Genomic DNA, 14,186 nt, shown 5'->3' with positions numbered 1-14,186 from the left:
TGAAGGATGCTTAACAAAGAAAGAAACTATAAATCCAGGACTTCTCTTTTAAAAAAATTAAGTGCATTCTTAATTTTGAAATTTGTATTTTTTAATATTATTTTTGTAGTATATAAACTGTGAATATAAAACCATACTGTTCACTTCCATTGGTTTTCCGTTGAAATTGTGAAATGTTACCCTTTCTTTTTACAAAAACTCACAAGCTGCTATTAATGAAATATATTTTATGTCCATCTGCACCTCCACCTTGACATTCAAACTGCATTTGTTTTTGTTAATATGCTTTTAAGGTGTGTCCTTAATAGTCCTAAATAAGCAATGTTATTGTTGGCACATTATAAATAGCAGCAAATGTTAAAAGCTTCGAAAGCATATCAAAGGAAGAAATCTAGTTCACTCGTTGTTAGTGTAGAGGTACTCACTTATTTTCAAAGGGTTAATGCCTTTATTAAAATGTCAGAAAAAATGGTACTGGTTGAATTCAGCAGCATCTGTACATGTAACGTCTGGCATAATTTCAAAGTCTTAAGTTCTGTTCCAAGATGAAGGACAGGAAGAATTTCTGGCTGTAAGAGCTGCCCCTTTTTTTTGAGGTATTTTAGGTGTTGGAGGTGATTTCCTCAAATTCCAGGAGCAGCAATTACTGTTTTATATGCTGTTGCATTGTTGCATTGTTTTGGAACTTTGGAAAAAAAAGTCAAAACAACAGCCGTTTAAAAGGGAGAAGAGCAGACAAAGGAAGCACATGGTGAGGACAGTGCAGGAGAGAGAGAGAGAGAGAGAGAGAGAGAGAACCTGCACAGTTACTGACTTTGCTGTTTGAATTCGTGTATCGCTGGACATCGGAGTGCATCTGGGAAAATTAACAAACAGTGGAATTCACAACTAATCTTGGAGGAACTGTTGAGCGAAGTTCACAGCACAGAATCAGATAAGTTAATTGTTGTTTTAAGTCTGTCCAAGAGAAAGGCTGCAGTAGTGAGTATAGTGGATTCTTTCTTGATTATATATTTTTGGAGATAAGTTTCTTGATTAAACTTAAAATATAAGCCATAGCTATTAATTTAACCTGGGACAGTGTTTGTAGAGGAATATTTTCTGGGTCTGTAGATTGTGAAGGAGCAAAAATGGCCTATGCAGTGATATGTATTTCTTGTCAGATGTGGGAGTTTAAAGAGAGTTTAAGGGTTACTGCGGATTATATCTGCCATAAATGCTGTTGGATGCGCATCTTATCAGATCGAGTGGATCAGTTGGAGAGACAGATAGAAGCAATGAGGAATTTGCAACAGCAACAGTATGTGATGGATGGCAGTTATAGGAAGGGGGGGAAGTCTCAGATACAGTCACATAGATGGGTTAACTCCAGGAAGGGTAAGAAGGTAGGCAGCTAGTGCAGGAGTCCTTTGTAGATATACCCATTTCAAACAGGTATGCTGTTTTGGAAAATGTGGGGGGTGATGGATTCTCAGGGGAACGTAGCACGAACAGCCAAGTTTCTGGTATTGAGACTAGCTCTAATGCAACGAGGGGTACGTCGGCTTCCAAGAGATCAATTGTGTTAGGGGATTCTGTAGTCAGAGGGACAGACTGCTTTTTCTCTGCTGGTCACAGAAATGTCTGAATGGTGTGTTGTTTCCCTGGTGCCAGGATCAAGGATGTCTGAGAGAGGGTGCAGAATGTTCTCACGGGGGAGAGGGGCCAGCAGGAGGTCATTGTCCACATTGGAACGAACGACATTGGAAGGGAAAAGGTTGAGATTCTGAAGGGAGATTACAGAGAGTTAGGTAGAAATTTAAAAAGGAGGTCCTCAAGGGTAGTAATAGCTGGATTGCTCCCAGTGCTCCGAGCTAGTGAGGGCAGGAATAGAAGGATAGAGGAGATGAATGCATGGCTGAGGAGCTGGTATATGGGAGAACGATTCACATTTTTGGATCATTGGAATCTCTTTTGGGATAGAAGTAACCTGTACAAGGAGGACAGATTGCACCTAAATTGGAAGTGGACTAATATACTGGCAGGGAAATTTGCTAGAACTGCTTGGGAGGATTTAAACTAGGAAGATGGGGTGGGGTGGGGTGGGGGGGGGGGGGGGGGGTGGGGTGGGACCCAGGGAGATGGTGAGGAAAAAGATCGATCTTAGACGGGTACAGCTGAAAACAGAAGTGACTCAAACAAACAGTCAGGGCAGGCAGGAACAAGGTAGGACTAATAAATTAAACTGCTTTTATTTCAATGCAAGGGGCCTAACAGGGAAGGCAGATGAACTCAGGGCATGGTTAGGAACATGGGACTGAGATATCATAGCAATTACGGAAACATGGCTCAGGGATGAGCAGGACTGGCAGCTTAATGTTCCAGGATACAAATGCTACAGGAAGGATAGAGAGGGAGGCAAGAGAGATGGGCGAGTGGAATTTTTGATAAGGGATAGCATTACATCTGTGCCAAGGGAGGATATTCCCGGAAATACATCTAGGGAAGTTATTTGGGTGGAACTGAGAAATAAGAAAGGGATAATCACCTTATTGGGATCGTATTATCGACCCCCCCAATAGCCAGAGGGAAATTGAGAAACAAATTTGTAAGGAGATCTCAGCTATCTGTAAGAATATTCTGGATTAGTGGTGCTGGAAGAGCACAGCAGTTCAGGCAGCATCCAAGTAGCTTCGAAATCGACGTTTCAGGCAAAAGCCCTTCATCAGGAAGGGCTTTTGCTCAAAACATCGATTTCGAAGCTACTTGGATGCTGCCTGAACTGCTGTGCTCTTCCAGCACCACTAATCCAGAATCTGGTTTCCAGCACGTGCAGTCATTGTTTTTACCTACCTGTAAGAATAATATGGTGGTTATGGTAGGGGATTTTAACTTTCCAAACATCGACTGGGACTGCCATAGTGTTTAAGGTTTAGATGGAGAGGAATTTCTTCAGTGTGTACAAGACAATTTTCTGATTCAGTATGTGGATGTACCTACTAGAGAAGGTGCAAAACTTGACCTACTGTTGGGAAATAAGGCAGGGCAGGTGACTGAGGTGTCAGTGGGAAAGCACTTTGGGGGCAGCGACTATAATTCTATTCGTTTTAAGATAGTGATGGAAAAGGATAGACCAGATCTAAAAGTTGAAGGTCTAAATTGGAGAAAGGCCAATTTTGACAGTATTAGGCAAGAACTTTCGAAAGCTGATTGGAGGCAGATGTTCGCAGATAAAGGGACAGCTGGAAAATGGGAAGCCTTCAGAAATGAGATAACAAGAATCCAGAGAAAGTATATTCCTGTCAGGGTGAAAGGGGAGGCTGGTAGGTATAGGAAATGTTGGATGACGAAAGAAATTGAGGGTTTGGTTAAGAAAAAGAAGGAAGCATATGTCAGGTATAGACAGGATAGATCGGGTGAATCCTTAGAAGAGTATAAAGGCAGTAGGAGTATACTTAAGAGGGAAATCAGGAGGGCAAAAAGGGGACATGAGATAGCTTTGGCAAATACAATTAAGGAGAATCCAAAGGGTTTTTACAAATATATTAAGGACAAAAGGGTAACTAGGGAGAGAATAGGGCCCCTCAAAGATCAGCAAGGCAGCCTTTGTGTGGAGCCACAAAAAATGGGGGAGATACTAAATGAATATTTTGCATCAGTATTTACTGTGGAAATGGATATGGAAGATATAGACTGTGGAGAAATAGATGATGACATCTTGCAAAATGTCCAGATTACAGAGGAGGAAGTGCTGGATGTCTTGAAACAGTTAAAGGTAGATAAATCCCCAGGACCTGATCAGGTGTACCCGAGAACGCTGTGGGAAGCTAGAGAAGTGATTGCTGGGCCTCTTGCTGAGATATTTGTATCATCGATAGTCACAGGTGAGGTGCCGGAAGACTGGAGGTTGGCAAATGTGGTGCCACTGTTTAAGAAGAGCGGTAAAGACAAGCCAGGGAACTATTGACCAGTGAGCCTGACCTCAGTGGTGGGCAAGTTGTTGGAGGGAATCCTGAGGGACAGGATGTCCATGTATTTGGAAAGGCTAGGACTGATTCAGGATAGTCAACATGGCATTGTGCATGGGAAATCATGTCTCACAAACTTGATTGAGTTTTTTGAAGAAGTAACAAAGAAAATTGATGAGGGCAAAGTGGTAGATGTGATCGAGTAAAGCGTTTGACAAGGTTCCCCATGGGAGACTGAGTAGCAAGGTTAGATCTCATGGAATACAGGGAGAACTCGCCATTTGGATACAGAACTGGCTCAGAGGTAGAAGACAGAGGGTGGTAGTGGAGGGTTGTTTTTCAGACTGGAGGCCTGTGACCAGTGGAGTGCCACAAGGATTAGCGCTGGGCCCTCTACTTTTTATCATTTACGTAAATGATTTGGATGTGAGCATTAGAGGTACAGTCAGTAAGTTTGCAGATGACACCAAAATTGGAGGTGTAGTGGACAGCAAAGAGGGTTACCTCAGATTACAACAGGATCTGGACCTGATGGACCAATGGACTGAGAAGTGGCAGATGGAGTTTAATTCAGATAAATGCAAGATGCTGCATTTTGGGAAAGCAAATCTTAGCAGGACTTATACACTTAATGGTAAGGTCCTAGGGAGTGTTGCTGAACAAAGAGACCTTGGAGTGCAGGTTCATATCTCCTTGAAAATGGAGTTGCAGGTAGATAGGATAGTGAAGAAGGTGTTTGGTATGCTTCCCTTTATTGGTCAGAGTATTGAGTACAGGAGTTGGGAGGTCATGTTGTGGCTGTACAGGACATTGGTTAGGCCACTGTTGGAATATTGCATGCAATTCTGGTCTCCTTCCTATCGGAAAGATGTTGTGAAACTTGAAAGGGTTCAGAAAAGATTTACAAGAATGTTGCCAGGGTTGGAGGATCTGAGCTACAGGGAGAGGCTGAACAGGCTGGGGCCTTTTTCCTGGAGTGTCGGAGGCTGAGGGGTGACCTTATAGAGGTTGACAAAATTATGAGGGGCATGGATAGGATAAATAGACAAAGTCTTTTCCCTGGGGTCGGCGAGTCCATAACTAGAGGGCATAGGTTTAGGGTGAGAGGGGAAAGATATAAAAGAGACCTAAGAGGCAACATTTTCACGCAGAGGGTGGTATGTGTATGCAATGAGCTGCCAGAGGAAGTGGTAGAGGTTGGTACAATTGCAACATTCAAGAGGCATTTGGATGGGTATATGAATAGGAAGGGTTTGGAGGGATATGGCCCGGGTGGGACTAGTTTGGGTTGGGATATCTGGTCAGTATGGACAGGTTGGACCGAAGGGTCTGTTTCCATGCTGGATATCTCTGACGCTATGGTAGAGATAGGAGAAAAGTCATTTGCTGTCTTTTCTTAGTTTCTTTACATACATCTAACCTTGGGACTAAGAAACTAAAGTCCATAGCATTCATCATTAATAAAACTTAAAGGTGGTCTAGCACTAATTTTTGCAACACTTCATTGTTCCAACTGACATTGCATTAAATACTGAGTTCACATTTTATTACGGAAGTGGAGGTTTTGGACCTTTCCTGCTTTGAGAAAAGTTGTGTGAAAATGAAATGAAGAAATAGAAAATAAACAAAAATTATTTGAAAAGATATAAAGAGAAAGTATATCCATATGGGGAAAGTAGGAAGATGATAACAACTGGAATACCAACACTAGAGTAATTGAAGAAGGAATGAAAATAATATGGAGGCTATACAGAAAACTTTTAGATGAGGATATGTTAGCTGATAATTCAACTGTAGGGGGCTCTCTAACTGCATATATGAGCCATGTCACTGGAAGGTGATAGATTTTAATTCAAAAATACGTGCTGTGATCTGAATTTTATTGAATCCACAGAGACAAGATATAAAATTATTAAATAACTGCTACATGAACCAGGTAGCTAAAGGTTATATGTTATAGTTTTTTTCCCAATAGAGTAGCAAGTAACGTTATGGACTTTTCTCACATATGAAAGTTGTTAAAGATTGTAAACAACTCAAATACGATCCTTTAGCACCAATTAATGCGCACTTGACAAACTCAATGCTGCATATGGTGAATTAATCCCCCATGTTAAGCCAAGAGAAAATTCTGGAAAGATTTGAGCTTTAATGCCTGAAATCATCACTTCTCTTAAATCAAGGAATGAAGTGTGCAGTGAGCTGTCAGACAATGTTGGCAACTTTGGCTCCCTTACAGGCATCATGTCAAAACTGAACAAGCTGAACAGTGAACTGCAGGGAAAGAATTGATCCATATGATCAGCTCTGTGAAATCATTTAAATTGAAGTTGGGTCTGTGATTCCCCCCAATGCTGCAACACCTCCCAAGTCTGGAGAACACACTCAAAAAATGTCAAAGGTTCGACCCGTATCAAAAACTGTGTATACGCCTGAGAAAAGTTAGCAAAGGAATTCAAGTCAATTTTAGGAATTAAATGTGGGTTGGCTCACAAGGTCCATCAGGTGTTGGATTTACAAAGCTGTGGAGATATGAAGATCATTACTATCACATTTCACTTAATAACAAGTTATATCACATCTGAGTTACATAATAGTCTCTTGTGAGACCTCAGGCTAAGCTTAAGAGTAAATACAATTACTGTTAACTACATGGAACCTAATGCTTAGAATCACATCTTAGAGACTGCTCTTAGATCTAGCTAAGTAGTCCCAAGATCAGTCCTTTATATTATCTCGATGTGAATTAGCCTCTCAGGTATTGACCGTTTTGTACAATAGAAAGGAGATCAGAATGGTGAGGACGGCAGACAACAGGATGGCATCGAGGTTGGATCGTGGGCAGTGAAGAATGGAGAGGCAGCTATGTTAGACAGATACATCATTTCTGGCTTCTGTTCCAACTATTACTTCCAATGTTGATGATGCCAACAGTACTAACCTGTTGCAAGAGATAGGTCATAGATTTGTTAGCATTTTACATCAACAATACACTGATTTATAACTTATGTGTAGTTGCTTACTAATATTATGGCTTCAGTCTCCATGCATTCTAAGAAACTAATTTGGTCTACTGATAATCAAATCTGTGCTAAAAGATGAATCAGGTAATAACTTGAAAGAACCAATACAAGTAACACTGCAAAACAGAAATTGCATGCTATAAAAATTGAACTTCCAGACTTTTTGAATTAAACAACTTAATTTAAGAGGTTTTCTACTGTTTATTCTTTATCATAAAATCTACCTCTTAAAATTATACTCAGTGTGAAATGGGTGCAAGTTTTTCTGGTTTGGTTCCTGTTTTATATTTGCATATAGTACTCACATCACATACGCGGAAACATTAAACACGATTGGCATTTTTTCTTAAAAGAAAGCATATAGAATAGCCAGCAGATAGTGCCTCTAGTGGTTAATTCTAGGCCAAAGAAACAATTCAATCATAAAGTTCCTATTTCCTTTCATTGTGGCAAGTATCCATCAATAAAGTTGCAGCATTAAGAATTAACATGGACACACTGTCAGGTCTGGATTCGGTTTTGGTTGGTTTGAATCTGATGAAAATATGTTTGCTATAAAGGTTGAGAAAGAAAGCATAACAATAATATTCTGGGTCTACTTCTCTGCAATTTGAGTTTTGCATAACATAACTTCACCGCTCTTGAAATTAGGTCAAATATTGCAGGCATGTTCAGGAAGTCTCAGTTTCATAATGTATTCATTGACAAAAAAAACCACACAGACAAGGAACCCTGCAAAACACAGGAAATCCTTAGAATCAATTTCAGTATAAATGCGTGTATAGTTTTCTCTGTATTTCAGCAATTACTAAGCAGCCTGTTTTACTTTAAGAGTAACAAAATAGCATTACTAAAATCAATAATGATGTTCTTTATACAGTCTGTCTTCAAGCAATATTTAGGAATTTGGATTCAATTAGCTATATGTTTAAATATTCTGTCTCTGAAACATACTTTCATTTATATCTATGCTCCTCCCTCCATCCACACAAGAAAAAGAGGTTTAGACTTAGCTTCAGGACAACAACTTAAACTATGAATTGCGATGGTAGAGGTTCCAATTTTCTCAGATTGTTAACTATGAGACTCTCCCCACTCTTACTAGCATATGTTGCAGGTTTTACACGTTCGTACTCAAGCTGCTTGGCCACCAGTTCCTAGCATGGGGCTTGAACCTAAAGCTTCAGGCTCAGAAGCAGGAATACTACCCACTGCACCACATAAACCCAAATAGCCATACCCATTGTGAAACAATTGCAACCTTGGGCTGAAGTTTCTTGGACATCAAAACTTTGTGAATTATGCTCTAGAGTCTTGAAATTGACTGAGTCACGTTGTTTGGTCACGTCTGTAAGGGCTGATCTCTTGGATTTATTTGGCAGAGAAGGACTATGTCAAAGGTTCCTCTGGAATAGCTAAAGCCACACTATCTCTAGGAAGAATTCCTCAGCCACAGAAAGTAAGTGATTCAGGAAAATGTATGTCAGGATTTGACCTGCTATAAACAAGATGTTGATAGTTTCCACAGCATAAAGTCATAGAGACAAAGATTTAGAACACAGGAACAGACTCTTCCAACTCGTCCATGTCAATCATATAAATCTAGTTTCTTTTGCTAGCATTTGGCCCATATTCCTCTAAGCCCTTCCTTTTTATATACCCGTCCAGATGGCTCTTAAATGTTGTAATGGTACCAGCCTCCATCTCTTCCGCTGGCAGCTCATTCCGTACACATACCACCCTGTGTGAAAACTTTGTCCCTTTAGGTCCCTTTTAACCATTCCCCCCTCACCCTTAAACCTATGCCCTCTAGTTCTGGAACCCCCCCCTACCCCAGGGAAAAGACCTTATCTATTTACCCTATCCATACCTGTCATGATTTTATGAATCTCTATGAATCTCCTCTGGCACTCCAGGGAAAACAATCCCAGCCTATTCAGCCTCTCCCTATAGCTCATATCCTCCAACCCTGGCGACATCCTTGTAAATCTCATAAAATCTTAACAGGTTGGCTGTTAGAATTTGATGAGATGTCAAACCATGATAACCAGCCCTATCTCACTGCAGCTTTCTTCTGTCTCCCAGGTCAAGCAGTTATCCATCACCTTTTACTATTTAGGACTTTTTAGGCTGCACTGCTTTGTAACTCCCCCACCACCTACCTACAAAAGCAAAGTGAAATTGAAATTCATCAAAGTCACAAAATACCAGAGGGTGCTCTCTCTTGCAGAGGAATGACTGATAGCAAGTTTAACCAGAGAGTCAGCACACTCACACAAGGGGCAAGATGGAGAACCAACAAGCTCAGGGCATGGTGACACTAGTCAGTAAGGGAATTGTACCTGCCTCATCCTACATTACAAATCAACCAACAGCAATATAACACAACAAAACTGGGAATGCTGGAAATCTGAAACAAATACAGAAACTCAGCAGGTCTGACAGCATCTGGAGGGAGAATACAGAGTTAGTCTGATTTCTCTCCACAGATGCTGCCACACCAGCTGAGTTTCTTCAGCAATTTCTGTATTTTTTTAAAAGAAGATTTAAAAACCCCTGTTCGTATTTTTTTATATTTTAAACCTCCACACTACCACTAAACAGCAGTAGTGTTTATTTTCCCCAGAATCCATGTCATGTGTGCGCAGACGTAGGACATAGTGAAAAAATTAGTGCAGAAATCTTTATTCACATTCCCCCACCAGGAAGAAAGGAAACACCCAAGTGGTCAGTGACAAGCAGTGCCCTTCACATTGAAGGGCAATGCTGAGGTGATTGAAAAAGTGAAGGGGGTGGGGGGAGGGAGAAGAGAGAAGAGAAAAGAGAGAAAGCAACGTCCATATTTGTTGCTAACCACCAACATGCTCCCAGCATAGTACCTCAAAGCATAGTGAGGGCATCTGCAGTTCTCCATCACATCAATGGAGGATGCCATGGAAGAAAATAGAAAATCCCACGGCAACTATTTCAAGCAATGTCACCTTCACTTCAATGAGAGACAGTGATAATACCATTAGGCCTTCGCCTCTGCTATTTAAACTCATTTGCCAAATTTTTGGACATACTCTCAACTGCATCCTTTTGAAGACACTCTACCATCCCAACAACTATCTTGGCATCAGCAGCAAACTTAGCTACCATACATGCACTTATTGCTTATATATCATTGAAATAGTTTGTAAATTGCTGAGGCCTCATCGATTCTTGTGGCACTCCACACATTAGTCTGAAAAACAACTAAACCCAATGCTTTGTGTCCTGCATGCTAGCCAATCCTTTATCCATAATATTATGGCTCCCACATATGACTTACTTTCATCTTTAACATGGCACCTCCTTGGGTGGAAATCCAAGTACCAATTTATTGGTTAACCTTGCATGTTACTTACTCAAAACATTCCAATATATTTGGTAAACACCATTTCCCTTTCAAAGCAATGTTGAATTTTCCTGATCATATTATGATTTTGCAAGTATCCTATTATAACTGCCTTCATAATGGATTCTAACAATGTCACCATGACAGATTTTAGACCAACTGGTCTACGATTGACTTTTTTTTTTGTCTCTTCCCTTTTTTTTAAAACTGAGGCCCAACATTCTTTAGATTCTGGAAGGAAGATCATAACTATCTCTGCAGCTACTTTTAATACATGTACACAATCTGACCCTGGGGATTTGAGTTCCTTTAGGTTCAATACTTTTCCCCCAACATGTTTTCCCTGCTGATGGTGATATGTTTAAGCTGCTCCCTCTCATTCACCTCAAGTATCTTTGGAAAGTTTTCAAAGTCTTTAATAGTGAAGACAGTCACAAAATTCAGTCACATAGTTCAATACTTCAGTTAATTCCTTGTTTTCCATGATCAAACATGCCCCAGAGGACCGCCACTGACTTTAATTACTCTCTCCCTATTTAGAAACACTACCTGTATTTATATAAATAAAGCTGGAGATCTGAAACAAAAACAGAATTTGCAGGGAAACTCAGGTCAGGCAGCATCTTTGGGTAGAGTTAAGAACTGATTAGTTATTGGATTGAAAATGTTAACGGTTTTCTTCCACAGATGTTGCTAGACCTGCTGAGTTTCTCCAGCAGGTTGTTTTGCATCTACATTTGTATTGCTAGCTAGTATTTTCTCAGTCTACTTTATCCTTCTTTACAATTTGTCATCACTTTTTGCTTGTTCTTGCTCGTTTCACTCCAAAGATGCTGCCTGACCAGAATTAAACCTCATCAGAACGGGGGGGGGGGGGGGGGGGGGGGGGGAAGAAAGAGTTCTGCTCACCTCTAGCATTTAAATGCAGAATCAGGGAAAGGGAAAGTGGAGGGAAGAACAAACAGAGAAGCTTGTGAAAGAGTAAAAAGGCAGGAGTGCTTAAACTTACACAAAAAAAAGTTTGTTGGGGACAACAATGGGACAGTAAAGAAACAAAGCATAAATGCTTTGAGCTGGTACAAAAATAGCCGCATTAATACCAGGACACACTGTCTGAAAAGTAAACAATTAGTGGCTATCTGAAATTGTACTCTTAGTTTCAGGAGGCTATATGCATAACCCAAATACTATGTTGGGTCCAATATAGATCATTGAATAGTACATACAGTATCTGCTCAATCGTTTTGCCCTCTGTAATTAAGACCATGAACTGAATAGCAACTACATAATTTACTACAAAAGTATGCTGGCAGGACACAGCTTTGAATGTTGAAGGGAATGGGACTTTATCCATTAGATAAATGACATTTAATTTTCTCAGCCTTCACTGCCAATTCAAAAGCTTAAGTATATAAATTGTACGGCGTGAAACTCAGATACCAAGCTAATGAGAGTGGTGGGATAGTATATGGGGCTGAATGTTACCATAAATTGGGTAAATCAATCTTGGCGAGTTTCATGGAAGGATTTTTTCCGTGAACTCGTGTGTGATTTCTCACTCCATCAACCAAAATTTCCTTTTTTAGCTACACACCATCCCCCAACATTGTCCCACTTGTCAGATCCCCTCTCTCTCTCTCGTCACAGATGGACGCAAGTGTCACTGCTGTCAGCCAGTAGGAACAAATGGAAATGTTTAGTCACTTGTGCATGTAACAGGAAGCATTCCAGAAGAAACAAAAGCACTTCAGTGCAAATAGTTAATACTTCATTGCACCTACAGTTCAGGTTTGTATGTTTGCTTTTTAAGCTACACAGCTTACGTTGTTAGCATCATCCCATCTTAACACTGTCCAGGGGACCTTTACTGTATCCCCAGTGCAGCCAAACAGCTTTTTATTATTCAGTGTAGAAGCATCACATCTGAGAAAACCTTTGAATAGTTAAAACCATTCAGCAACAGTCAAAGCACAGAATTAAACGGATATTTGCTTCTAGGAACAGATCGGGACCACAGCAATAATTTCACGGTGATTAATTCACCTCGCTCTCATCTATCAGAACTGGATATCAATTAAAATCCAGTCTAGCTGGCAATGTCTGAAGCTGTAGTACTCTATTGTGCAGAGAGTGACATTCTTCTCATTCAACATACCATCTTCCTCCTTGGAAGAATGCTGCTGCACCTCCATCTTTCCAGAGTCCATCACATTCCCTTTTTGCCTGTTCAAATTATGCAGAGCACAGGATACTGAGATTATGCAGTACACTCTACCTGCACTATAGTGTACTGCAAGGCATCAAAACCTCATCTTCTGCAGCCCCTGATTGAATAATGGGTACATTGGATCTACCTTTGGCCCGAGTCAGGGGATCACGTAAAATGGTGTCACAAACTTTAGACACAGTGGGAAGCCCTTGTGTCCCATTAATTTTTTCTTGTAAGGCATCCAGCTCTTGAAATGGAGGAGGAATAGGAGTGTTCAAAATTACAGGCATCATGGCAGCTAAGGTAATCTTATAATGTGGTACAGACGATCATAGATCACCGGTGGTGTTGGTGGAATGAAACTTTTTCCTGTTGATAAACACAACCGCATGATGAGAAGATGTCCTCAATGTGAGGTGTGTACAATCTACCATGAGCATGGGCAAAGCCTCCCACCTGAGCTGCAAAACTGACCCTCACTGGGGAAAGGTGGGGAGATCTGGCACAAATCCTACATAGTTAGCTGCCTCCTATATAGTAGCTGTTCTGTGTCTACAGAAGTTCTATTACTTATGCAAATCTCCTGCCACTGCCCCATACCCCTGCACACTGCTTCCACCCAATAATCATCCAATGCTCTCTTTAATGCCTAAATTAAACCTGTTTTGACCATAATTCCAGGTAGTGCATTCCATACCCTAACAACACACTGAGCGAACATCAATTTAAATCGACACCCTCACTTTTTCCCTTTGCAAACAGGACAATGTCTCCCTAGTTTCTCTAACCAGACTGCTCATGATTTTGAAAACCTCTATCAAATCTCCTTTCAGCATGCTTTGGAGAACACTCCCAACTTCAGTCTATCCTCGTAAATTAACATTTTCGCCCCTGGAAACATTCCTGTAAATGGACCTTGTAAATACATTTGTGGGTTGAGGATTGTGAAGTCATCCATGACTGTGGTGGACCCCTGCATAACCATTCAGAATAGCTGCCATGCTGGCAGCCACTGGGATAAACTGAGCACCCACCCCTTCAGGTCACAGGACCTACTCCAACCACTGGCATAATTCTGTGCCTGAGTCTTGGGACATCCTCTATCTGCAGTAGTCTTCTCATTGGCCTATTAGTGACAGATCCCATAACTCTTACAGGCCCAAAGGACAGAAGGCCCCAGTCTGAAATTGGGCACTGTCATTAACTCTGTACTGGGACACCGACTAAAGGCCATCACCTTGGACTTTACACAGGACTACTCTCCTTAGTCTAAAGCCCATTTGGTGTGTTGGGCAAATATGCAACTAGCACAGGATGTAGGAGAGAAATCGAGATAGCACAATGTCACTTGGCAACATGATTACTGCTGGCAACCATGACAAGCCGTCTAGCTTTGTGTCTCCAGTAAAAGCCAAGACAGAAGCAGAGCGCCATTAAGGTTGAGGGGGGCAAAGTGCAAAATGGCAAAGCAAGACAGGGATGCTGCAAACATCCAAGTGGGTGCATCAAGTCAGTGAAATGCTAAAAAAGCAACTGAGTATCAGGAATGCTCTGCGGTTGCAATCATGAGATGAGCGCCTATGTGCCATAACAACAACATTCCAATGACAAGTACTAGTTTTCTCTAA

This window comes from Chiloscyllium punctatum, chromosome 3 (genome assembly GCF_047496795.1).
Source record: "Chiloscyllium punctatum isolate Juve2018m chromosome 3, sChiPun1.3, whole genome shotgun sequence".
In the NCBI taxonomy this organism is placed as follows: Eukaryota; Metazoa; Chordata; class Chondrichthyes; order Orectolobiformes; family Hemiscylliidae; genus Chiloscyllium; species Chiloscyllium punctatum.
The sequence above is the reverse complement of the archived record's forward strand: the minus strand, read 5'-3'. Positions refer to the sequence as shown.